Here is a 9868-nt window from a genome sequence, read left to right on the forward strand (position 1 = left end):
AGTGGGAGTCAGATTCAACAAGAAACACAATCTTTATTTCACAACAATTCCCCCTTTCGACCTCATATAAAGAGGTCGACATCAAGCGGAAGAATATGCTTCTCTGCGCCGGCGTGGTTGCATCTCAAAATCAGAAAGTTCATAACCTCTGCGCATTAGGAGCTGACGAGCTATTTCAGGGTCACGCTTCTCTAAAGTGGAAGTGATAAGACGTACTGACAGGGATCTCAGGCAGGGAATACAACAACATCCACATGTGATTAAAATAGCTGCAAATACTGCAATTGACATCAACATGGACACAATCATCTGCTTCCAGGGGCCAAACACTTTGAGGAGCCATTCATCAAGAGGATTATCTACACCAGAGTGGGATTTCATCTCGTTTGAGAGGGTGCGCAGGCCTTCTAGGGCCCTAGTGACCTTACCGTCAGGCGCCGTGTTATTTGGTATGAAACTGCAACATAACTCACCAAACATACTACACACTCCTTGTCGCTCAGCTAAAATCATGTCTAGAGCCATTCGATTTTGTACAGCCATCAGAGAAGTTGGAGCTAGTTGCTCCGCTAAGCCCTCAACAGCGTCTCTGGTAAGGTTGGACAGACGCATGACATTGTAATGTATGTAATTTATTCGGTCAACATTTTTATTTGGTGTAATTGGGAAATATGCTGAAACAACAGGTAAATTTTCAAAACTTGTTGCAATCTGATCTGCTAATTTGTGCTCATCAGGAACTCCCCGAGGGATTCCTATGGCATCAATATATGTAGTGGAGCCCACAGTGGGGTCAAAATTATGCGTTGAACGTCTCTTCCTACTGGGAGAGGTGGAGGTGTCATTTAAAACTTCCAAACGAGGGCCAATCAAGGTTAACGATGCAGCTAAGCGTACTAATGCACACAATCCCACAGAATCCTGAGGGATATGTGTTAGTAAACGTCTACCACCACAATAATAATACAGATCAGCGCGAGCCACCTTACCCACACGGGTGTTGTCAGAGACATTTTGTTGCGTGATATTACACCATTCATCCTGAATTTGTCCTAAGGCAACTCTTTTATTTGCAGTTGAGGTGTAATTAAAACAGTAATAGTCAAATCGTTCTACCGGAGTAAACGAGCCTAATTTGGTTATATTAGAAATAATTGGGAATACCTGATCTAATGTAGTGCAATTCTTAGTATATTTTCTCATAGTCAGACTTAACATGCAATGAAATCCCCAGGCGTCCTCTGGGTGTAATGGAGCTGGCTGGGTGTACAAATTTGGTCGAGCTGCAGCACAAGCTACACATTCAGACAAAGAAGCCTGTCTAGCAGCCTCAGCGAGCCAAGCTAACCAAATGTTAGAGTCAGTATAGCCAGTGGACATAGCAATCACATCCACAGGGGTTAAGCTGGTATAGTCAACACTATCAATTCGCATAGACATTGGGAGCGATGACTCCTGGGTCGGAGGAGGAGTAGGGTCTTGGACTGGCAACTCTGTAAGAGCAAGTTGTAACACCCGGAAAGGGTCATCGCCGGCTACATCCGCGGCTACAAGCACATAAATGGGTTCCGTCACCAAGGTGTAGGTCATCTCGCGCTTTAGTCCGGCTACCTTATTCCAAGTACGAACATTCTTAAAGGACAATAACAAGTATCTGTTATTTTTTGCCAAGGTGGCATGCGCCCTCCACCAATCTCTGTAATTAGTCTGATGTCCAGACATATCAGGTTTCCATGATCCCGAATACAACGTGACATAATTCCACTTGTGGCACCACGAACATATGGATGGATTGACACATGGACAAATATAAAAGGCTGCACTCGCAATACGGTAATCCGTACAATAAAACATGTCACAGATTGGCAGGCTTAGGGTAGTGGTGGTGTTTTTGGGATACTCTACTTTCAGCACCGGAAGGCCATACGCATCTTTCATGACTGTGTGTGGTGTCACACTCCTTCTTACCCTGCCTGTTGCTCCAGGCTGCTCACACTCTGGTAAACCGGGAATGATGCAGAAATATTCAAAAGAAAAAATGAGTGACAACACGATGGATGACAAAACACCTATCCCTATCACCACGTGCTTTGGTGGCCACCGCATTTTGATCTTGTAAACAGAAACTGTACTCAATAAATGAAGATGTCTCGCACAGCGACTTCCTCAGCAGACAGCCAGGCAAGCAGTTCCTTTAACACAAAATGAATACAAAATACCACTCTGTTAATATACTGCTTATAATTGATTATAGATATTTCTTTTTAACGTTACAAACTGAATATACTTATCACTTTCAAGCTGAGTAAATAAATGGATGCGCTCTAAATCAAAACTGCAATTAAAAGATAAGAGAAAAATGGTTAGTACACATGTCATACAATATTGTTACAATCACAAGTACTCAGGGAATACCCTGGGGTGCTCAGAGACCGTTCCTCCTATGTCTCTGAGTTTTCTTCGTTAAGTGTGAGACTCTAAGATGTCGTGTTTTTGTCGTTTTCTAGGTGTCTGTACTAAATGTGGCTATTCCAGCACCCGGTGACCCACTCAAACAAAGTCCTTCAGGGCCCGCACGCAACTACACCAGGCTGCTTTGGTCTACCTTGACATGAATGTCCAGTTTTACGACTTTAGATGGTTTCTGCCAGCTCTCTCGCTCTTCCTGGCTCTGAGGTCGGCGCACACTGGCTCCAGTGGTACCAAACGTCCCCCTTTCCTCTGAGGCGGACTGCGTGGGACGTTCTCTCTGTCACCTGATAGGGGCCCGTCCACCTGGGCTCCTGCCACTTCCTTTTAATGACCCTCAGCAAGACCCACTCCGCGGTGGGGAGACCAGGTTCCTCTGGTCTTTCTGTCAGGCTCTGTTTGTGGTGGACCTGCTGAGTAAAGTTAGACACTAATGCTTTTAACTCATCAAAGTATACCTTATGGTCCATCTTACGGTCCTCCTCACTGGTCAGTGAGCATACGGTTGGTCCAGGAAAGGGTCGACCTGTAGTTAACTCATAGGGAGAAAAGCCAGTTCCATTATTAACAGAAGTTCTCACTGTCATTAATGCGATAGGTAATGCATCCACCCAGTTTAATTTAGTCTGTGCACAGATTTTGCCCAATTTTTGTTTTATGTTCTGGTTCATCCTTTCGACCTTCCCTTGAGACTGGGGATGGTACACGGTTCCAAAAGCATGTTTTAGGCCTAACATTTTTTCCACAGCCTGCAGATCTGTGTTTTTAAAATGTGTGCCATTGTCTGATCTGATTTTTCCTGGGAAACCGTGTCTGGGGATATAATGGTTAATCAGAAACTTCACCACTGTTTTGCTGTCTTCTCTTCTTGCAGGTATGGCTTCTGGCCACCCTGTAAATGCGTCAACACACATCAATACATATCTGAACCCTTTAACAGGTTCCAACATATCAGTGTAATCTAGAATCACCTCCTGTCCCGGTCGGTGCAGGAGAGGAAAAGAACCTCGTTCAGGTTTTACTGTAGGTCGAATGTTGTACTTTAAACAAACGGTACAGGTGTCAACATATGCCGTTACCATATCTTTTAGATGAGGGTGCCACCATTGTTGAAGATTCCTTAGCATTTGTCTGCATCCCACGTGTGCTAATCCATGTGCTTCCTGAAATACTGCCTGTTTTAAAGTCATAGGCAAGATCCACTTCTGATTCGGTCCTATCCATACTTTAAACTCCCCTTTTTTCTGACCTCCTCTGTTAAACCATAATGTCTTTTCCTCTGGGGAGGCTGTAGTCTGAGCCTCTGCTACATTTTTCTCATCCCAATGATTCATTTTCTGACATTCCTCTTCCACTGTCACATCTGGACTCTTGGCAAATAGCCAGCAGCTATCTTGGCTGCTCTGTCAGCTTGCCTGTTTCCTTCCGCTGTGTCTGATTGTGTAACATCATGACCTTTGCACTTCACAACCGCCACTTTTGCTGGCAACATCAAACTGTCAGCTAAATCCTTAATGAGTTCCTCATGTTTAATTGGTTTGTTACCTGCTGTTCGAAAACCTGCTCTTTTCCACTGTGGTAACTGAACATGAACTGCACCATAAGCATACGCAGAGTCTGTGTACACTGTAACCTCTTTTCCTTTGCTCATTTTCAAAGCCTCAAGACTGCCTGAATTTCAGCTTTTTGAGCTGACTGATGACCTTCTAGCTGCCCTGAGCTCAGTACCTCGTACTCATCACCATTCTGCTGTACCACAGCAAATCCTGATCTCAAAGACCCATCCTCAAGCCTGAAGCAGCAACCATCTGTGTAGAGTATATTTGAATGTGGTATGAGTTCAGTCTGTAAATCAGGTCTAATGCGTTCCTCCACGTACACTTTTTGCACACAATCATGTGCCTGTGTTGTTTGCATACCATCTGCCATGTTTATGCCTTCATGCAGGAACAATAAATTCGGTTCTGATAGGATGTTGCTCATGCGTCTTTGCTTTAAGGATGTCATTGTAAAGAGCTCAGAATTAACATACACTACTATGTTGTGTGTCGTTAGGATGTGTAGTGGGTGTCCCATGACGATGTGTGCTGTTTTTGAAACAACCCTTGCCAGACCTGCCACTGCCTGTGTACATGTTGGATGACGTTTCTCAGTACCATCCAACAGCACACTTGCGTACATCAACACCTGTCTACCACCCCCCTTTTTCTGAAACAGAACACCATTAACAGTGTTTTCTGCTTCAGAAACATCAAGAAAAAACGGGGCGGAGTAGTCAGGCAGAGCCAAATCAGCTGCTCTGGACAAGAGTTGCTTCAGTTTAATAAACACATGTTCTGCATCTGTGTTCCACACAAGTGTTGCTTTCAGGTTTCTGTTACCTTGATCTTTTACCATCTGTCTGAGTGGAGTGGTGAGTTCACTATAATCAGGTATATAGTGTCTGCTGTACCCAATTAAATCTAAAAAGGATAACATGTCTTGTACAGTGACGGGCTTCGGGTGATGTAAGATGGACGCCCTGTGTTCTGGTGAAAGTGTTGTACCCTTAGCAGAGACCAACCTACCGAGGAAAGAGACCTGTGTACGTACTGCCTGTAGTTTGGTTTTGCTAACTTTAAAGCCTGCCTCATGCAGGTGAAGAAGAACATCGTGTGTCACAGTAAGACAATCCCGTGCTGTTTCAGAAGCTATTAGTAAGTCATCAACATACTGTATCAAAGTGGTGCCTCTGGGGAGTGGAAGCTGTACAAGAATGTTCTTTAAAACATGATTGAAAATGCTTGGCGATAATGCAAAACCCTGTGGCAATCGAGTGTATCTGTACTGACATCCGTTAAATGTGAACGAGAAAATGTCACGCAATTCCTCTGATAAGGGCAGGCAATAAAAGGCGTTAGCCAAATCAATGCAGGTCATCCACTTCTGGTTCGGTGTCAGTTGGGTCAGTGCAACATAAGGGTTCGGTACTAGTGACGTAGGTGTCTTAAGTATGGCGTTGATCGACCTAAGATCATGTACCATTCTGTACTTTCCAGTCCCCGCCTTCTCAACAGGTAGAATGGGAGTATTCCAGTCTGAATGTGAGTGTTCGAGGACCCCTGCTCTCAGCAACCCTTGGACTGTGTCAGTCAAACCTTGTTCAGCCTCAGGTCTATGAGAATACTGATACAACCATATAGGTTCGTTGTGGGTCAGTTCAAAAGAGATTGGGGAGCATTTAACATGACCTACATCCTCAGGTCCCTGAGACCAGAGAGATGCAGGAAGTGTATCTAACATATGAGGAACATCTGAATGGTCAGTTTTTTCTCTGCCATGGTCTCTGGAGATCACCTCATGGTCTAGCTTACCTACATCATGAACAGCTAAGTCAATGCTGTAGCAGTTGGTTGATGATGAGTAAGCGAGCTGAGGTATTTGTGTTGGGACCCAATCTGTGGCAGAGACAGCAGCCTTCACCATTGGGCCCAAGTCTTTAGCCTGATGTGTGGGAGCTAAAGCTAATGAGACGTGTGGGATCGCTTCAGACGACATCATGTACCACTCCAGTTGAGATGGTGTGAGGGTGACGTGAGAAGCCACGCCTTGTGGACCAACTATAAGCCGGTCTGATATTAATGGCCACTCAGTGTCCTGCAAGTGCTGAGCAAAATGCTCCTTGTAGCAATCGTCAGAATCACGGTCATAAAAGAGAGTGACATGTAAGGGATCGAGAGGTGGGACATAGGGACGCAGAGCATCAAGCCATGGCCTCCACAACAAGTAGGCAGAGTAAAGTCCAGTGTGTTCAGGTGTCTTGGGGCGCAGCAACGCCCAGTAGATGTCAGCTACTTCCTCATGTATCGGCTGTACCAAGCACTGTGATGACAAAGAGGAGGAAGATGCAGAACAAGTCCAGGTCACACCACTTGGTAAAGTAACACGTAAACCAGTTTGTTCACACATTATTGTTGCACCAAGTTTCTTTAACAAGTCTCTTCCAAGCAGGTTGACAGGTACACGTGTGGACAGGACAAATGGATGTGTCACTGTTTGAAGTCCTGCTGTTACTACGAGAGGTTCAGTTAGAGACAGTTTTTGTTGCACCCCAGCGAAACCGATCACAGACACAGTGTCCGCACTGGCATGTTCATCAAATCCCTGCTCATTGAGGGTTGAATAGGTAGCTCCAGTGTCCACGAGGAATGATAGGTCCTTATTCATGACCTTCATTTTCACCATAGGGTCTGCTCCTCCCCCTATGGTGTGATTACTCTGTGGGGTGTGTCATTGCTGGTAGTATCCACCTGGTGGCGCCCAAGGTGGATCCTGCTGGCCAGAGGTAGGTGCCGGTGGCGCCATCTGGTGGTTGGGAGCTGAGTAGTGATGTGCTCCTCCTCTTTGGGCGTTGGCCTGCTTGTGATAACAATCACGTGCCCAATGACCTGGTTTGTGACAGTAGTGGCAGACATCTTGTGCTCTGCCTCCCTGCGTGTACCCCCGACTGAAGCCTCTGCCCCGAGACCCCCCTCTTTCTCCCCACTGCCCTCTGGGCCGTCCCCGAGGATATACAACAGGAAGCGGGGGTTGGGCGGTTACAGGACACTGATAAGCAGCCTCAGAACACTGAAAAACAGTGTCAGCTTGTACCATCTGTTTTGACTCTTTTTTAGATTGAACTACATCCCTAGCCTGTTTCAATTGTAGCTTTAAGAGCTGCGTTTGCATATCTTTCAGTTCAGAGGAAGTTTTAGTCTCCTCATCAGCCACACATTGCAGATGATGAATAAGATGCCGTTCCCACTGGGCAGCATCTGCTGTGGGCAAATCAGGGTTAATTTTCATTGCCTTACTGACTGCTGCTGGCACACCATCAAGTATTGCTTGTCTAAAAAAATACTTTTGATTTTCCCCCTAACCATGGCAGTGTGTTCTGTCATACCAGTCCTGTTTACACACATCTAAATATGCAGTGGGGTTCTGACCAGGCTTCCAGGTGAACTTAGGAACCCCTGTACCTTCTGGAAGGGGATAAGCCTGTCTGAGAGCGGCGGCAAGTCTCTGATACTGCGACAACATGCAAGTTGAGTCAGGTATGTTACGATCCCACCCAGCAGCTCTCTCTACCTCATCCATCCTAGTAGAAGTTACACACCTTCCCAACAGCGCCCTCATGTCTCCCACAGCTAAATTAATACCTTTAGTTAAGGAGTCCACTACATTCAACCACTTACTTCCTCCTTCTGTGAGGGGAGGGAGTTTGTCCACTAACGCCTGCACATCACCTAGCGCAAGAGGTTTATAACGTATCTGATTTCCTGCCTGCAGAAGTGGAAAAGAACCAGTACTTAACGATGGATCCACGTTTTCAACAGGGATAGAAGCGTGATCTTGTGGTGGAAGAGCTGCCGACAAATCAGAAGTAATTCGTATTGCCTGTGGCCAAAAAGGATTCTGTACTTGTGTCTGGGGCGTGGCAGGCAATTGGTGAGTACAGGTGAGCGGGTTTTGAGACAACCCTGCACGATTCTTCCAACCCTGTAGACCCACGAGCACGCCCTCTCCATCATGAGAGCTGTCCGATGGAGATGGTGAGGGTGCAAAGAGGGAAGAAGTGTGCGAATCAGGGTGTCCTGTGGGATTAGCAGACTGACTCCACCCATCTTTAATTACCCATTGCTGCGTGTTGTTTGTGTCCCCTCCACCCTCGGTTTGGCATGATAACGTCGGGTATAATGGTGTACTGGTGGACTGTGTAAGATACGGTTTCATTTCTGGTGCTACAAGGGGTTTTGTTTTAACTGGGATGGGTGACTCCTCCCTCAGCTGCGAGGGGGTGTCAGTGACCTCCCCCACCTGTAACATTCCATCTGTTATGTGATATATAGGGTACATTCCTGTGGGGGGATGTGCTGACTGATTGCTGCTTGAGTTATAAGGGGGGGAGCTGAACTACCCACTTCCTCACTCTTTGTTTTAGGCTGCTCTATAAGTTGCTGTTTTTTCAACAAATGGTTGAAATTTGTTGAAAAGTGGTTGAAATTGGTCTTTGTGGCACCCTGTGCCACAAAGACCAATTTCAACCACTCTTTTCTTTCATATTTAACCTCCCTCATTAATTTTCTGTATTTACCTTTCTGCAGGACGTTTGCCTCTCTTTTTTGCTTGTCAAACTTATCCTCATCTCTCGAGCATTCTTTAATCTTTTCCCACATTAAAGATATTACATCCTGGCCCTCTTGAGCATTGTTTTCTATTTTTTGTAATTTTTTCACGAGAGCTTTTTTAGCTTTTTATTATATTCCAACATCGCTAGTGCTTGTCCCACAACTTCAGCTTGCTCCTTTACCGGTTTAAAACTTTCCTGCTCGCACTTTTGTGACATGACACGCTGCGCCTCTGTGTCCATTCTCTCAGGAAATTTAGACACACACCACACCTTTTTGTTTTATTGTCACTGGAAAATTCTGGAACTTTTTTAGACTCTGGAACTCTTTTTTCTACACATTCATACTGTGGTCTTATATTTGACAAAGACACAAACAACAAAATAAACAAACAAGATACTGACCACTTATTTCAACATTCACGCGAGTCACAGACGCCAGGAAAAATCACAATGGTCACCCTTGAAACTGTTGTTGTTGTTTTTTTTAAAACAAAATGTGTTGACTTCCCTTTTAATATCTTAGAAGACAGCCCTAGTTGTGAACCTGTGACCTCTTATACCCACCACAGATCATAAGTTATTTTATTCAACAAATCTAATTATTAGTGCTGATTTTATTTTAATCTATTCGGTGCGTGCGTCGTATTTAATTAATTACTATTCCACCCAGCCTCGCGAACGTCCACCTACGGTCAATTGTGAGCGAACTTTAATTGATACTGTTTTAAAAGTTGACTGCCAATTCAACAAGTTTACAGTAAAACTTAGTCTAATGGAGTTACAGAGTTGAACAGCGGAACCATTTTCCTAGAACTTTCACTCCTCCGGCCGAGAGCCCGTCGGCTCCCCGGTTGGCTCGACTAAAGCGCAGTTTATCCCTGAGGCTGGTATTTTACTTTATCTTACTTTTGTCTTATTCTTATCGTCGACGTAAACTTCTCTATTTAAAACTATTTATTTGGGAGTCACACACACTGAGCAAATTTGCCTATAGTAAGCCCAATTTACAGATTTCGTAATCAACTGGCTCTGCTTACCTTCTCTTTATGGCGCGCCGCAGATCAGTGTGATGGACTCGGTAACTGTTTTTCAAATCTCGGTGGGACCTCCATTTTGTTGTGTTTTTTATCTTATTTCTCCGCCCGAGCTCTGCTGTTACCGTTCCCCTGCAGGAGGAGTCAAGACACGCACTCAGAATACAACAAACGCACCTTCAAGTTTACGAATATTTAATAAGCAAAGAAAGTC

Source organism: Nematolebias whitei, chromosome 8 (genome assembly GCF_014905685.2).
Source record: "Nematolebias whitei isolate Nwh7 chromosome 8, NemWhi1, whole genome shotgun sequence".
Classification (NCBI taxonomy): Eukaryota; Metazoa; Chordata; class Actinopteri; order Cyprinodontiformes; family Rivulidae; genus Nematolebias; species Nematolebias whitei.